Source organism: Nothobranchius furzeri, chromosome 3 (assembly GCF_043380555.1).
Source record: "Nothobranchius furzeri strain GRZ-AD chromosome 3, NfurGRZ-RIMD1, whole genome shotgun sequence".
Taxonomy (NCBI): Eukaryota; Metazoa; Chordata; class Actinopteri; order Cyprinodontiformes; family Nothobranchiidae; genus Nothobranchius; species Nothobranchius furzeri.
In genome coordinates, this window is record NC_091743.1 from 2,541,173 (window position 1) to 2,556,509 (window position 15,337).

The 15,337-nt window shown below is 46.5% G+C and overlaps 2 long non-coding RNA genes across 2 annotated transcripts; both read right to left on the bottom strand.

Moving 5' to 3' along the window:
- Positions 1-2,004: 2,004 nt before the first annotated feature.
- On the bottom strand, positions 2,005-2,596 carry LOC139068819 (uncharacterized). Its single transcript, XR_011520065.1, has 3 exons — positions 2,461-2,596; positions 2,184-2,277; positions 2,005-2,062 (listed from the first exon to the last, which is right to left on the bottom strand). It is a non-coding gene; the product is annotated as an uncharacterized lncRNA (long non-coding RNA).
- Positions 2,597-11,762: 9,166 nt separating this feature from the next.
- Positions 11,763-14,070, bottom strand: LOC139068962 (uncharacterized). The gene is made up of 3 exons (XR_011520195.1): positions 13,957-14,070; positions 12,072-12,191; positions 11,763-11,989 (listed from the first exon to the last, which is right to left on the bottom strand). It is a non-coding gene; the product is annotated as an uncharacterized lncRNA (long non-coding RNA).
- Between the last annotated feature and the right edge of the window lie 1,267 nt (positions 14,071-15,337).

Below are 15,337 nucleotides of genomic sequence, written 5' to 3' on the forward strand. Positions count from 1 at the left end.
CGGCTGCCAGCCTGAAGAGGGAAAAAGCAGCCAGGATGACCCAGCTCAGGTGATTGACCGGACACCGCCCCTCCTCCTCCTCCCTTCCAGGCTGCTGAGGAGCACAGCTGAGCTGAATCCATCTGATGACCAACACCTGGATAAAAGAGCTGTGCCTTCAGCAGTCTGGGAGAGACGGCAGTGCAGGGGTTCTGCTGTTCTCCGTGATTCGTTTTGTTTTAACCCCTTCGTTTGTTCGTTCGTTCCTTCGTTTTGATGAGTTTAACTTTTAAAGTTTAAACTCTTGGGTGATCCTGTGGGATCATGTGTTCGTTTGTTTTAAAGGTTAACTTCGTTTGTGGAAATATGATTGACTTTGGTTTTAAACACCTTCGTTTGGTAAAACTTATAAGTTTTAACCAGGTGTTTTAATAGTTAATCATTCGTCTTTTAATGTTAACCTTTTGAGAGTTTGTGTTATCTTTATAATGCTCGTCGCCTGTTTGCCCGTGTTTTAGAACCTTTTTTTTTATAACAACAAAACCTTTTTAATATCCACTGTCCAGTTCTTATGTTATCCCCATCCTTCACATTTTACCATCTCATGTCGGGGACGTAACACCATAGTTTTCCTTTTTGCCTGTTTTCAGTGTTGATTTCGTGTTGCTGTTCTTTTAACAGTTGTTATTGGTATTGTTTGTTTTTGCATTCATTGCAAATTTACACCCATTCAAATGTTATTTATTCATGATGACTGCTAAAGTGTTAGAGAGTTGTGGGGTTTTCTTTTTTTCATTTTCACTGATTCCTCATTCTGAAATGTTACGTTACATTTCATTGTTAATGAGTGTGCCCCATAATGAGTAAAATGAGTTCCTCTGTGTGACTTTTCCCTCATTTTGATTGGGTTAAATATATGTTGGATGGATTTTCCCAAGAAACCCTCACATACAAATGTTGTAGATGGAATGACTTTCTAAGATAAAAGTGGAGAAAAAGAACCTAAAGAAAAAACAGAGAAATTTCTTCTCTCTTTGATGTAAATGTTGCTTTTTAACAACTTTAGAATATTCTCTGGAGTCCTACCTTGATGTTGGTACCAAAGCTGCTCAAATACAAATTGTAGTTCTGGAAATATACTCGATTTGTTTTGGGCACATCTTTTTAATAAAATCTATGGCTGTGTCTCAATTCAGGGTCTGCATCCTTCGAAGGACCCAGCCCACCCGGCCGACGTGGGCTGCGTCCTCCATCGGCCGGGTAGACCGGATGTTAACGGCTGTGATTTTGGACAGGCCTAGCCTTCATGAACTCCCTCGGCGAACGTTCCGTCGCCTAGCAACCGTGGAACCGCTGGGCAGAAGGAACCTTAAACGATGGAGCTCGACGTTTTATTTAGCTTTTTAACCCCCAGAAACCCAATATTTAGAAAACAACTGCAAAATATTTTTAACCTTTCACATGTTGTTCTAGGAGGCCAGATAAACGGGCCTATTTACACATTTTAACAGCCAATAGTGTTGCAGAACTGAACAATAGGACCTATTAGCAATGTAAATGTGGTTTTAAAAAGAAAAAAAATGGGGAAGGTTTATTTTTGTAGACTTAAATCTGATGTTGTAATATTACAACCGTGGGTCTCTGGGGGTTAATCATTTCCTTGACTGTTGGAGAGCTAATTCAGAGAAAATACTTTAGACTAGCTGAGCCTGAGCAAAGATGTGATAATAGTTTTTAATACTTTCTAAGGGTCTTCATTTGACCAAAACCGATTTATCACCTTTTAAGACTTTTCAAGACCCAGCGGATACCCTCTAGTAAACAATTCTCATTTGTAAACAAAAATAAAATTCAAGAGTTTAATGCAGAACTGATTTTATTTAGATATTTCTTTTACATGTACATGTTTAATCTTCATTAACCATTTTTTTCTAGCAAAGTAAAAAGCTGTCAAAGTTCTTCCTTCTCTCCTGGGCCCTCTGCTGCTCTGCCTCCCTCTGCAGCCTCATGTCCTCCCTGATCAGCTTCAGAAGCTGGTCATCGCTGTCACCTTCCCCTGGATGCCCATTTTCTCCAGAATAGTCTTAACAAACATGTAAGAAAAGAAACAGGAAGAGAAAAGAGGACAACGGGTTATTCCTTTCATGTTTTCGCAGAAAAAAATATACTCAAACGAGTTTTTAAAATATGAGATGTTATTGTACCTCCATGCCACAGCCGCCGAATACTTTGCTCCGGTGATCATGTGGTCCATCTCCGCCCTAAGCTTAATAAATTCCCTGGTTTTCTCTTTTGGTCCTAAAATACAAACTTCTATTAAAATCAGGGGGAAACGTAGTGGGAGAAGTACGACACCGAGCGCGGCCGAACATACGAGCCGAGACCGCAATACAAGCACTTTTACTGTAACATTTCTAACTAAAATAACGTTCATGTATCACAAAAAGTCCTTAACCTAACAGTTTTCAAGTTTATACTTACATTTATATGCGCAATCCTCTCCGACAGCTCCCGCTTCACTGTCCGCCATTGTTTTTAAGTTTTTCTGCCGGCCGGCCCGCAAGGCATCTTGGGAAATGCTACCTATTGAAGGATACACCCGACCCATCCTTCATTCAGGCGAAAAGAAGGCCGCATTCGTCGACCGCATTTGAAGGAGTCTTCGAATTGGGACAGGCCGAGTCGCGGCGCTGTGACGTAACCGGCCGACGAATCCGGCCGAGGTAGGATGCAGACCCTGAATTGAGACACAGCCTATATCTCCTTGAACCGTCATTTTATCATGGTAGAGGAGTTTGAGTGCCCTAATGATCTGTCTGGTGCACTTTGTGCCCCTGGTAGGGTCTCCAATGGCAAATTGGTCTTGGTTGAAGGGTGAGACAAAGAACGGTTCACAGGATCTTTCATGGATGTAAATTCAAAGAGTCGGAGTACCCGGCCCGGAGGGTTACCGGGGTCCCACCCTGGAGCCAGGCCTGGGGTTGGGGCCCATGAGCGAGCGCCTGGTGGCCGGGCTTTCGCCCATGGGGCCAGACTGGGCCCAGCCCGAACTGGATACATGGGCTCATCCAACTGGACCCACCACCCGCAGGAGGAACATGAAGGGTCCGGTGCAATGTGGATTGGGTGGCAGACCGAGGCGGGAGCCTTGGCAGTCCGATCCCCGGACAAGGAAACTGGTTTTTGGGACATGGAACGTCACCTCACTGGCGGGGAAGGAGCAGGAGCTTGTGGCAGAGGTTGAGCGGTGCCGGCTAGATATAGTCGGACTCACCTCGACAGATTGCATTGACTCTGGAACCCAAGTCCTTGAGAGGGGTTGGACACTCTCCTTTGCTGGAGTTGCTCCGGGTGAGAGGCGGAGGGCTGGGTTGGCTTTTTGTTAGCCCCAAGACTCTCTGCCTGTGTGTTGGGGTTTACCCCGTGGACGAGAGGGTAGCTTCCCTGCGCCTTCGGGTCGGGGAACGGGTCCTGACTGTTGTTTGTGCTTATGGGCCTAATGTCAGTTCAGAGTGCCCACCCTTTTTGGAGTCCCTGCGATGAGTGCTAGATAGTGCTCCATCAGGGCACTCCATTGTCCTGCCTAGGTCGCAGGTTGATGATAGAATTTGTAGTCGTATCATCTGACCTGCGGCCATATGTTTTGGACCCTCGAGTGAAGAGAGGAGCGGAGCTGTCAACTGATCACCACCTGGTGGTGAGTTGGATCAGATGGCAGGGGAAGATGCCGCGTAGACCTGGCAGACCCAAACGCATAGTGAGGGTCTGCTGGGAACGCCTGGCAGAAGACGGTCTTCAACTCCCAACTCCGGCAGAGCTTTGACTGCGTCCCGAGAGCAGTGGGGGACATTGACTCCGAGTGGGCCTTGTTCCACTCTGCGATTGTTGAGGCGGCTGTTGCTAGCTGTGGTCGTAAGGTGGCCGGTGCCAGTCGTGGTGGCAACCCCCGTACCAGCTGGTGGACACCAGAGGTTCGGGGAGCCGTCAGGCTGAAGAAGGAGGTCTACAGGGCGTGGCTGGTCTGTGGGTCTCCGGAGGCAGCTGACAGGTACCGGATAGCCAAGCGGGGTGCAGCAGTGGCAGTTGCCGAGGAAAAATCTTGGGCGTGGGAGGAGTTTGGTGAGGCCATGGAGAAAGACTATCGATCGGCCCCAAAGAGGTTCTGGCAAACTGTCCGGCGCCTCAGGAGAGGAAGGCAGCAACTCACTCACACTGTTTACAGTGGGGATGGGGAGCTGCTGACGTCAACTGAGGCTATAGTCGGACGGTGGAAGGAATACTTTGAGGAGCTCCTCAATCCCACCAATGCGCATTCCGAGGAGGAACCAGAGCCGGGAGACCTGGGGATGGACTGTCCAATCTCGGGGGCAGAAGTTGCTGAGGTAGTCAAACAACTACACAGCGGCGGAGCCCCGGGGGCGGATGAGATTTATTCTGGGTATCTCAAGGCTATGGATGTTCGTGGTTGACATGTCTCTGCAACATTGCGTGGTCATCGGGGGCAGTTCCTAGGGAGTGGCAGACCGGGGTGGTGGTCCCCATCTTTAAGAAGGGTGACCTGAGGGTGTGTTCCAACTATAGGGGGATCACACTCCTCGGCCTCCCTAGAAAGGTCTACTCCAAGGTACTGGAGTGGAGGTTCCGTCGATAGTTGAATCTCAGATTGAGGAGGAGCAATGTGGTTTTCGTCCTGGCCGTGGAACTGTGGACCAGCTCTATACCCTTGCAAGGGTGATGGAGGGGGCATGGGAGTTTGCCCAACCAATCCACATGTGCTTTGTGGATTTGGAGAAGGCTTATGACCGTGTCCCCAGGGGCACCCTGTGGGGGACGCTCCAGGAGTATGGGGTGGGTGGCTTTCTGTTAAGGGCCATTCAGTCCCTTTACCAGAGGAGCGTGAGTTTGGTCCGCATAGCCGGTAGTAAGTCGGACCTGTTCCCAGTGAGGGTTGGACTCCGCCAGGGCTGCCCTTTGTCACCGGTTCTGTTCATTACCTTTATGGACAGAATTTATAGGCGCAGCCGTGGTGTGGAGTGTGTTGAGTTTGGTGGCAGGAGAACCTTGTCTCTGCTTTTTGCATATGATGTGGTCCTCCTAGCTTCATCCAGCACTGACCTTCAGCTCTTGCTGGGTAGGTTCGCGGCCGAGTGTGAAGTGGCTAGGATGAGGATCAGCACCTCCAAATCTGAGACCATAGTTCTCGACCGGAAAAGGGTGGCTTGCCAACTCCGGGTCGGGGGAGAGGTCCTACCTCAAGTGGAGGAGTTTAAGTATCTCGGGGTCTTGTTCACGAGTGAGGGTAGGAGGGATCGGGAGATCGACAGGCGGATTGGTTCAGCATCTGCAGTGATGCGGACGCTGAGCCGATCTGTCGTGGGGAAGAGGGAGCTGAGCCAGAAAGCCAGGCTCTCAATTTACCGGTCGATCTACGTCCCAATCCTCACCTATGGTCATGAGCTTTGGGTAATGACCGAAAGAACGAGATCGCGGATACAAGCGGCCAAAACGAGTTTCCTTTGTGGGGTGGCCGGGCTCAGCCTTAGAGATAGGGTGAGGAGCTCGGATGTTCGGGAGGGACTTGGAGGTTAACCGCTGCTCCTCCAAATCAAAAGGACTCAGTTGAGGTGGTTTGGGCATCTGGTCAGGATGCCTCCTGGACACCTCCCTGGGGAGGTGTTTCGGGCATGTCCTGCTGGCAGGAGGCCCTCAGGTTGACCCAGGACATGTCGGAGAGGTTACATCTCCAATCTGGTCCGGGAACGCCTTGGGGTCCTGTCTATGGAGCTGGTGGAGGTGGCCAGGGAGAGGAGGGTCTGGAGCTCCCTAGTTGGGATGCTGCCCCCGCGACCCAGACCCGGATAAGCAGAGGAAGATGACGACGAAAGGACCTAAAGTCCAGGGGCTACACAGCTCTGCAGATTCTAGCCTGCCCTAATCGAAATGAATAAATGCTGGTGCAGCAGCTTTAGCTTGACTGGACTTGTCAGCCCTGCTGACTTATTGATTGTAAATAGTGGATATGTCCCTCTTTGACCATTTTAATTCAATTCAATTCAGTTCAATTCAATTCAAACGTATTTATAAAGCGCCAAATCAGGACCAGAGTCGTCTCAAGGACCTTCACACAGTAAACATTCCAATACAGGTCAGGTCATTAAGCCACTCAGTAAAAAGTTTCCTATATACGGAACCCAGCAGGTTGCATCAAGTCACTGACTAGTGTCAGAGTCTTTACAGCAATCCTCATACTAAGCAAGCATGCAGCGACAGTGGAGAGGAAAACTCCCTTTTAACAGGAAGAAACCTCCAGAGGATCCTGGCTCAGTATAAGCAGCCATCCTCCACGAGTCACTGGGGATGGAGCAGACACACACACACACACACACACACACACACTATTATTGTATTTACCCTAGTGAATCTATAATTAAACGGGTAAACTAGTAGTAGCACATTCAACGTCAAAGAAAGTAAAAAGTTATCATCAGGAGAGGGAGAATGTTTAAGTGGTTAGCAGCAGTGTGCTAGACGATGGCCCCCTCCATGAGGCCACCACAGCTCAGCAGAACATCGTTGTAGCTTCTTCTGGGGAGAAAAACACTTAAAGAGAAAATAAAGTTAACAGCTGAAATAGCAGGAAATAATACAGTTAAAGAGCAGATTGTAGAAGAAAGCAGTAGAGTGTGGAAAGTGGTCAGTATGTCCTCGAGCAGTCTAAGCCTATAGCAGCATAACTACAGAGATAACTCTGGATAACCTAGCCTTTTTAGATGGAGGCATGCTCATTCTCCTTTTAAAAGGAGAAAAACTGGCGACCCCCAGCCATCTGAGAAAGAAACCTATGGCAGCAGTAGCTCAAGAGGTAGAGCGGCTTGGCCAGTAATCAGAAGGTTGTAGGTTTGAACCTGGCTCCTACCAGAGAATGCTGCTGTTGTGTCCTTGGGCAAGACACTTAACACGCCTTGCCTGCTGGTGGTGGTCGGAGGGACCGGTGGTGCCTGTGTACGGCAGTCTTACTTCTATCAGTGCACCCCTGGGCAGCTGTGGCTACATTGTTGCTCATCACTACTAGAGTGTGAATGTGGCCCACGGATAAACGGAGAAGGAAGTGACGCCACCATCAGCATCAGCCCGACGAAGTTTGCAGCTGCAAACAAAACGTTGCAAGTAAATAAAACCTTTCTGTGTTTTAAAAAGAACTAAAAGATGGAATGTGAATGACTGATTGTGTTGTGAAGTGCCTTGGTGGGTTGTAGGACCCTAAGAAGGCACTATACAAGTACCAATGTAACCTTCCCTCTAACAGGAGTGAGGCATTAAACTGTTTTGTGACTATTTCATTGTAAAGGTTTTCCATTGTGTTCCTTGAGTAGCCACTGGGATATATTAAGTTTGTTTTAGTTGATTATGGAACTAGATTGAGGCTCTCAGCAGTAGGAGAAAGAGTCATCATCTACCCTCAGTAGATCCACATGCTGGTACAGTGTTGTGCAACATCAACTGTTGGTTTCCCGTAGACAAGACTTGACAGATCAGAATGCACTCCCCAGATTCTTTCATTTTCCATGAACTTCTTTACTGAACCATTAACTCTGTTGAGAAAAACTGCCAGTTGCAGGTGTGGATAGAAACAAATCAAATTTTGCCCTCAGGTTGTGCTTTGCCTGAGGAAAAACACAGCAACTTTTTTAAGACACAAGAAATTGTTACCCACATGGTTTGATGAGGGTGGTAGGAGCATTAGAGGCTTGACATGTGGGGTTGCGCATCATTACTTTACTGTAAACATGAAATATAAACAACTAAACCAATGAAACACAAAGACGGTTGTATCAACTAATGTATCAATGTGCTTTGTCTAAACCATAGGACTAGGCCCTTTAGGCCGATGGTTAGTGTTGCTGGTGGTGTGGTAACTATCATTGTCTCTTTACAGTAAGAGCTTCTCTGCTCTGCTTTTGCAAGATGGGCAAAATCTCACCAGTCTCAACGACTTTCGTCATGTAGAGGTGGGTATATAAGGCAAATGGCGCTGATAAGTTAGGCAGTGTTAGCTGATTAGTTACCTGCAGTATTACACTAGGGGGCGCTGCTGCTGCGTTGAAATTCACCAGCCCAAAGCAGGTCGACAACATTCACTTGAAGTTGTTTTGCGTGTGAATGCTGTTGTTGGATCGTAGTGTTTCCTCTCTCTGATGAAATATCTACTTTGCAAGTATTCCAAGTTGCCTTGTTGTCATCCTTTCTCGTAAAGTATGATAAAACTTCATTTTTGCCGCTTAGGCAAGGGGCTCCCCTCAGACATGTTTGATAGGGGTGACCAGACGAAACCAAAGAAAATGTTGGGGTGGCACACCAAATTGGGAGAGTTTAGCTTGTGGCGAGGCATTGCATTGCTCCTTTATTCTATTTTATTAAAAACAATATGTATCCAAAACTCTTGGAAGGGTTAGGGTTGGGGTCAGGGGTTACTATGGCGATATAAACTGCTGCTGCTCACCATTTTTAAATGGTGAAACTCTAGGATTCGAAAAGCCTGAGAGATCTACGTCACGCTGTCACTTAACATTCATGGACTCACGACGACGGGGAAAGCTGTTGGTTCAGCATCCGGGAAACAGCAGTAGAAGCTAACTGTCAGCATTAGCAACTCCAACATACAGCATAACTCGTCCAGGCTTGTGTTATTTGTGGAGGTAAAACATCACTGGCTACTGGTGAAGAGTTGTATCTTGTTCAAAGTCCTGGTCCTTGTTTTTCAATCCCTGTCTGGATCAGCACCACCTTAATTAGCCTCCCTGCTGACCCGTTACATCCCTGCAAGATCGCTACGTTTGGGTCGGAGTGACCTTTTGGTGGTACCGCGATCAAAGCATAAGTCTAGGGGTGATTGTGTCTTTGCAGTTCTGGGTCCTCGGCTTTGGAACCAACTCCCACAAGAAATTAAACCGTCCACATCGCTGCCCACTTTTAAAGAAAGGCTTAAGCTGTATTTTAGATCTGTTTCTTAGTTGTTTCTATTCACATTTTAATGTTTTTGATCACAATTTTTATTGTTTTTAGCTCTTTTGTTGTTTTTAAATGTTTTTATCTCTGTATTTTATTATAGAGCCGTTTTATTGGGTTGCTTCTCTGCACTATGTTCAGCACCTTGGGCCCTCTTGGTTGGGGTGGGAAGGGGCTTTATAAATAAAATGAACATGAACATCACCATTGCAAATCAGTAGTGGAGTGAAAGCAAAATCTCTGAAAAAGAACAACAGATATTTCAGGGGTTGAAAACCTTTATAGAATGTAATCACGCCTTTTATCAATAATTTATAGAATGGGTGTGATTTATATGTGTTAATACAGACGTGAAATCAATCCATGTAAAATAATCGTGGTCATCGTGAAACCACAATTATTTCTCAAACTATAATCGTACCACTAACATTTATAATCGTTGCTGCCCTTCTCGGCTTTCTTGGTCAGTTTCCTCCATACCGCTGATAGAGACTTGATTTTAACCCTGTCTAGGAATTTTAAGGTGACTGTCGTTGAGAGGATACTTCGATTCAACACAGATCATAGCAGCGACATTGCCTGATGCAGATGTTGCTGTTTTCCGATGGTAAATTGGACTTGTGCCTTTGCTTTGAAAGTTTTCCTGCCATATCTGGCTAACATTAAGCTGTTCCGTGGATCTAATCAATGACTTTTCTCTGACCTGGAGTGTCTGGGCGCTCCCTTAGAGATAGGGTGAGAAGCTCGGTCATCCGGGAGGGGCTCGGAGTAGACCTGCTGCTCCTCCACGTTGAGAGGAGCCACTTGAGGTAGCTCGGGCATCTGATTAGGATGTTTCCTGGATGCCTCCCTGGTGAGGTTTTCCATTCACGTCCAACTGGGAGGAGACCTAAAGGGAGACCCAAGACATGCTGGAGGGACTATGTCTCTCAGCTGGCCAGGGAACATCTTGGGATTCCCATGTGGCTAAGGAGAGGGAAGTCTGGGCCTCTCGACTTAGGCTACTGCCCTCGCAACCCGACTGCGGATAAGCGGAAGAGAATGGATGGATACTTGACAGTAAGAATAAATCAGAATAAAAGTTTTTTGTTGAAATGCATCATTTCAGATCTTAAATACACCAAATGAATCTACTTGATGAGTTGGTGATTTTATTATTATTCACGTCACACTTTAATATCAGTATGTTAACAATGACACTGCCACTGGACTGGCAGACCAGGGTGGTGGTCCCCTTATTTAAAAAGGGGGACCGCAGGGTGTGTTCAAACTACAGGGGAATCACACTCCTGAGCCTTCCTGGTAAGGTCTATTCAGGGGTTCTGGAGAGGAGGGTCCGTCGGATTGTTGAACCTCAGATTCAGGAGGAACAATGTGGTTTTTGTCCTGACCATGGAACACTGGACCAGCTCTATACCCTTAGGGGGATCCTGGAGGGTGCGTGGGAATTTGCCCAACCAGTCTACATGTGTTTTGTGGATTTGGAGAAGGTGTTTGACCGCGTCCCTCAGGGGGCCCTGCGGGGGCCCTGTGGGGGGTACTCCGGGAGAATGGGGTACCAGGCCTCTGATACGGGCTGGTAGGTCCCTGTGTGACCGGTGTCAGAGCTTGGTCCGCATTGCCGGCAGTAAGTCAGGCTCTTTCCCAGTGAGAGTTGGACTCCGCCAAGGCTGCCCTTTGTCACCGATTCTGTTCATAACCTTTATGGACAGGATTTCTGGGCGCAGCCAAGGTGTGGAGGGCATCCGTTTTGGTGGCCTGAGGATCAGGTCTCTGATTTTTGCAGATGATGTGGTTCTGTTGGCTTCATCAGAACCAGGGGCGGCGTTAGGCCCGGCTACTTGGGCCGAAGCCCCGAATGTTTTATGAAAAGCCCCGGATCTAAATTGCGGAAGTAACATGCAGTACCAAAGTCCAACAGAGAGGGAGCAGCTGGCAGTGGTTTGTATACAGCCTGCCTGAGCCTCCACCACTGAAGAAGAAGCCCTTCAGCAGCCGGCTTCTTCTGCACTCTCTGCCTGAAACGCATGAGTTAAGATGGACATAAGGACGTTTTTTAGACTAAAAGTACCACGACAGAATCCCAGCTTTGATGAGACTGGTGCTGACTCAGGTTTGTGAGTCTTATTTCAAAATATTTGTTGTGCTGCTGGTTTGCCTAAAGTTAGCTTATCAGGTAAAGTTGATGGAGAAAGAAAGGGAATGTTTACTATCATCTCACACTAAACACTAACAGGAACAATACTCTGCCCTGAAAATGCTTAATATGTAGCTTCAGATTAAAAATTATGTGGTACAAGACATATATGATGTTGACTAGTGCGTGTCACGTGTTTGTGTGCGCGTGCGTGTGTGTGTGTTAAACCCCGGATCTTCTTCAGTCCTAAATCCGCCCCTGATCAGAACGTGATCTTCAGCTTTCGCTGGAGCGGTTTGCAGCCGAGTGTGAAGCAGCTGGGATCAGTGGCGGATCTAGGATTTTTCTGAGGGTGGGGCCATCAAGGGGCCACAATATTTATAGAGGGGCCACGTACAGTCCAACATACTTGCATACTATTCCCAGTTTTGTATGGTAGATACAGTTTACCCCAACACCATGTTGAAAAACATCAATGCAATTGTACATCAATTTTTACTGTACATTGACAAAATACAACCACACACAGCATTTGAGAAATTTTAGCATTCAATTTATTTTGCAAAGCCACAAATATCAGGTTAAAATATGTTTGTGTGTGGAAAAAACACCAGAAGAATATCACAGGACCCTCTGCTCTTGACTGGGAAATGTCTGGTGGGAAGTCAATTAAATAAGTCTGAGTCAGTTGCTTATATCTCTCAACCTTTAACATTCATGGCATTCAGAATCTGCAAGTGACTGACTGCAAAATTCAATTAAATTTAAAGAGCCTTTACAAAATGAGAAGCACACCACCAGGTCCTACTGGAACAGAACACCGTTCTGATGTCTGCGCAGGATTCTGTGCATCACACTGGAAGATGTCTGAAAACAGCAAATGAGAAATTATCTAACATAAGCCAAATACATACACAAGCATTTATTACTTTCAAAGATCAATGTTTACCATTTGATCCTGCAGGATTAGCATTGATTGGTGACTCTGGTGGCCCAGCAGGATGGAAGGTTGAGTCATTAACTTCACTCTGGTTGTCTGAATTGGAGAGAGTCTTGTCCCAGTTTGCAGCTAAAATACAAATATATGTCAAACTCCAGCTAAATCCAGCCAAAACTTTGTTTTCTATGAGACCACATTTTTATTTATTTGAAATTGAAGACTTCAAAGATTGGACTATAAAGATGAGATGTGGTAGATGTAGACAAAGAAACCAATACAATTTAAATCCATTATGTTAATGTTATAGTAAACCACATCACCATGAAGCGGAAGAATTCAGTAAACATATGTGCCATTAGTACAAGATAACATCATTTAACAAATTTGAGATAATGGTGATTTTTTTTTATTTTTACCTAGAATAATGGCAGGAAAAGTTGGACTAACAAAGGAATATCCAAAACACAAAATCTCTTTGGAAAACTTAACCTTGACCTTACTTAATCAACCAATTAGAAAATTCAGTGTTTCAAACAAGGACTTTTCCCACACATTTTACAATACATCAAAATGTCACAATTTAGGGAAACCTTGAAGGAATTGTGGGAAAGGAAACTTAACTGCAGCATTACTGATGATGAATGGAAAGATGCTTTGAGAAACATAAAGTCATTTACTAAAGGGAAGCAACTTTGCCACTAATGATTAGTCACAATTAACAACTTCTATCAATTTAAACAATAATCCTTTATTTTTGGTGCTTGGAATAACTGACCCAATTATTACTGATAAATATAAAAAGCTCAATGCAAATTTTCTGTGCAAGAAAATGACTCCACATTAACTGGATCAGCTCCAAGATAAAATGGGAAAAGGTTATCCTCAATTATAAGCAGAACACACTGGGCAGCATTCGGTCGTTTATAAGTGGTCAGTCCGTCCTGCTGGATAATGTGGTGCGATCATGATCTTTTTACAAAAGATTATGCGATGGCGGTGAAAAGGGAGCTTGGGGGCGGTCTCTGCGCTGCCACGGACTTCAGTTTATCTTGGACATAACTTGCTTTTTATTGCGATCAAAGCCACACTCATTAAGCTTTTTTAACAAGCCGCTCCAGAAGGTGTCTGTCCCCGTGCAGTCTCTGGTGATCTGAGCTTCAACTCTTACGGAGAGGCTCCCCGGCCATCATCTCAGCTGATTCTGTTTAGAAAAGCCAAACTTACGGCCCATGTTTACTTTCATTTTCAATATAGTTGCCGGCCGGAGCTCGGCAGTAACTGCCCACGTGATCATGATACCCCCTTCTGTTGCGCCAAGTTGTAATATGCATTCACAAGTCCGGCGTTGCGGTGATATTAGTATCAACCGTGGCAGCACGAATGCCACAAAATTCCCGCAACACCATGCCGCCACAGCGCGTTTATATTACACGTACGCTGATTTCCCAGCATGGTATGTCCTACAAGAGGCTGTCTCTCGTGTTTATCTGACATGACTGTTGCACAATAAAGATTATATTCTTTCTGACCTGATAAAAGGGGAATGGAGGTCCCTTGCCCTGTTCCAGCCTCTGGTCTACTGCCTCCTGCTGCTCTCTCTCTGATTTCTCCATGCTCGTTTTCACCAGCTGACACACTCACTCTCTTGGGAAAAAACTGCAGAATTCCCGCCTGTATCTGACCCTTTCTTTTCATGTTCTCTATCAGACAGTGCCAACTATTAACACACGAAATGCAGATTACAAAAGAAGTACATGGATTAGCAAGGGCTAACGTTTTTTCACAAGCCCTTTTTAACATTACCTTTAACTAATGTCGGCATTGCTTTCCATTGGACTTATTGTCAGACTTGACTTACATGGCAACTGTGAGTAAACAGTGATTCGTGACTTACCAACAAACTCCTCATAACGTGGACTCTCATCAGATCCGATGTCGGTTGAAAAGTTCTCCCTTCTTGGAATCTTTCAAATCTTCTTCTGTTGGATTTCACACACTATTTTGCTCCTTAGCGCCACACGGTCACTAGTGTTTGGACTCGGAATTGCATCCACCTATAATCTCATCACCGCACAAAGGACAGATGAGTGACAGGACAGGGGCACTACAGGGGCCAATCATATTTCAGCAGGGGCCAGTGCCCCTGTGGCCCCGCCCCTAGAACCGCCAATGGCTGGGATGAGAATCAGCTCCTCTAAATCTGAGACCATGGTCTTGATACAGAAAAGGGTAGAATGCCTTCTCCGGGTCAGGGATGAGGTCCTGCCCCAAGTGGAGGAGCTTAAGTATCTCGGGGTCTTGTTCACGAGTGAGGGAAAACTGGAGCGTGAGATGGATAGGTGGATTGGTGCTGCATCTGCAGTGATGCGGGCGTTGTACCGGTCTGTCGTGGTGAAGAGAGAGCTGAGTCAGAAGGCAACGCTCTCGATTTACCGGTCGATCTACGTTCCTACCCTCACCTATGGTCATGAGCTTTGGGTAGTGACCGAAAGAACGAGATCGTGGATACAAGCGGCCGAAATGAGTTTTCTCCAAAGAGAGGCTGGGCTCTCCCTTAGAGATAGGGTGAGAAGCTCGGTCATTAGGGAGGGGCTCGGAGTAGAGTCGCTGCTCCTCCACATCGAGAGGAGCCAGTTGAGGAGGCTCGAACACCTGGTCTGGATGCCTCCTGGACGCCTCCCTGGTGAGGTTTTCCAGGCACGTCCAACCAGGAGGAGACCTAAAGGTAGACCCAGGACACAGTGGAGGGACTATGTCTCTCACCTGGCCAGGGAACACCTTGGGATTCCCCCGGAGGAGCTGGCCCAAGTGGCTGGGGAGAGGGAAGTCTGGGCTTCTCGCCTTAGGCTACTGCCCCGCAACCCGACTCCAGAAAAGCGGATGAAAATGGATGGATGGATGTTAACAATGACAGTTATATCATATTTAGATCCCACAATAAGTGAAATTGTCAGAGTCTCCAGCCAACCAGCTTCCACCTAGGACCACAACTCCCAGCAGCCCCTCGCCAGGATTACCATTGTTCATTGCTCCAGACCTATGTCACCAACCGCGGCTATTTACGGAAGTTGCCTTCCATCTCAAGTCACTCAGTCAATGTTTCTTCAAACCCATGATCAGCATTACCAACCTACCAGTTCTTCCAACGAACTCTCTTCAACCAGTAAGTGCTCATGCTTACTTTTGGAACAGCTCCGCACTTTGGTTTCACTTCGGTCACCGCTCAGGCATTCCTAGATTAAATCGCATGCCGACTCAACCCCAGCGCTCGCTGT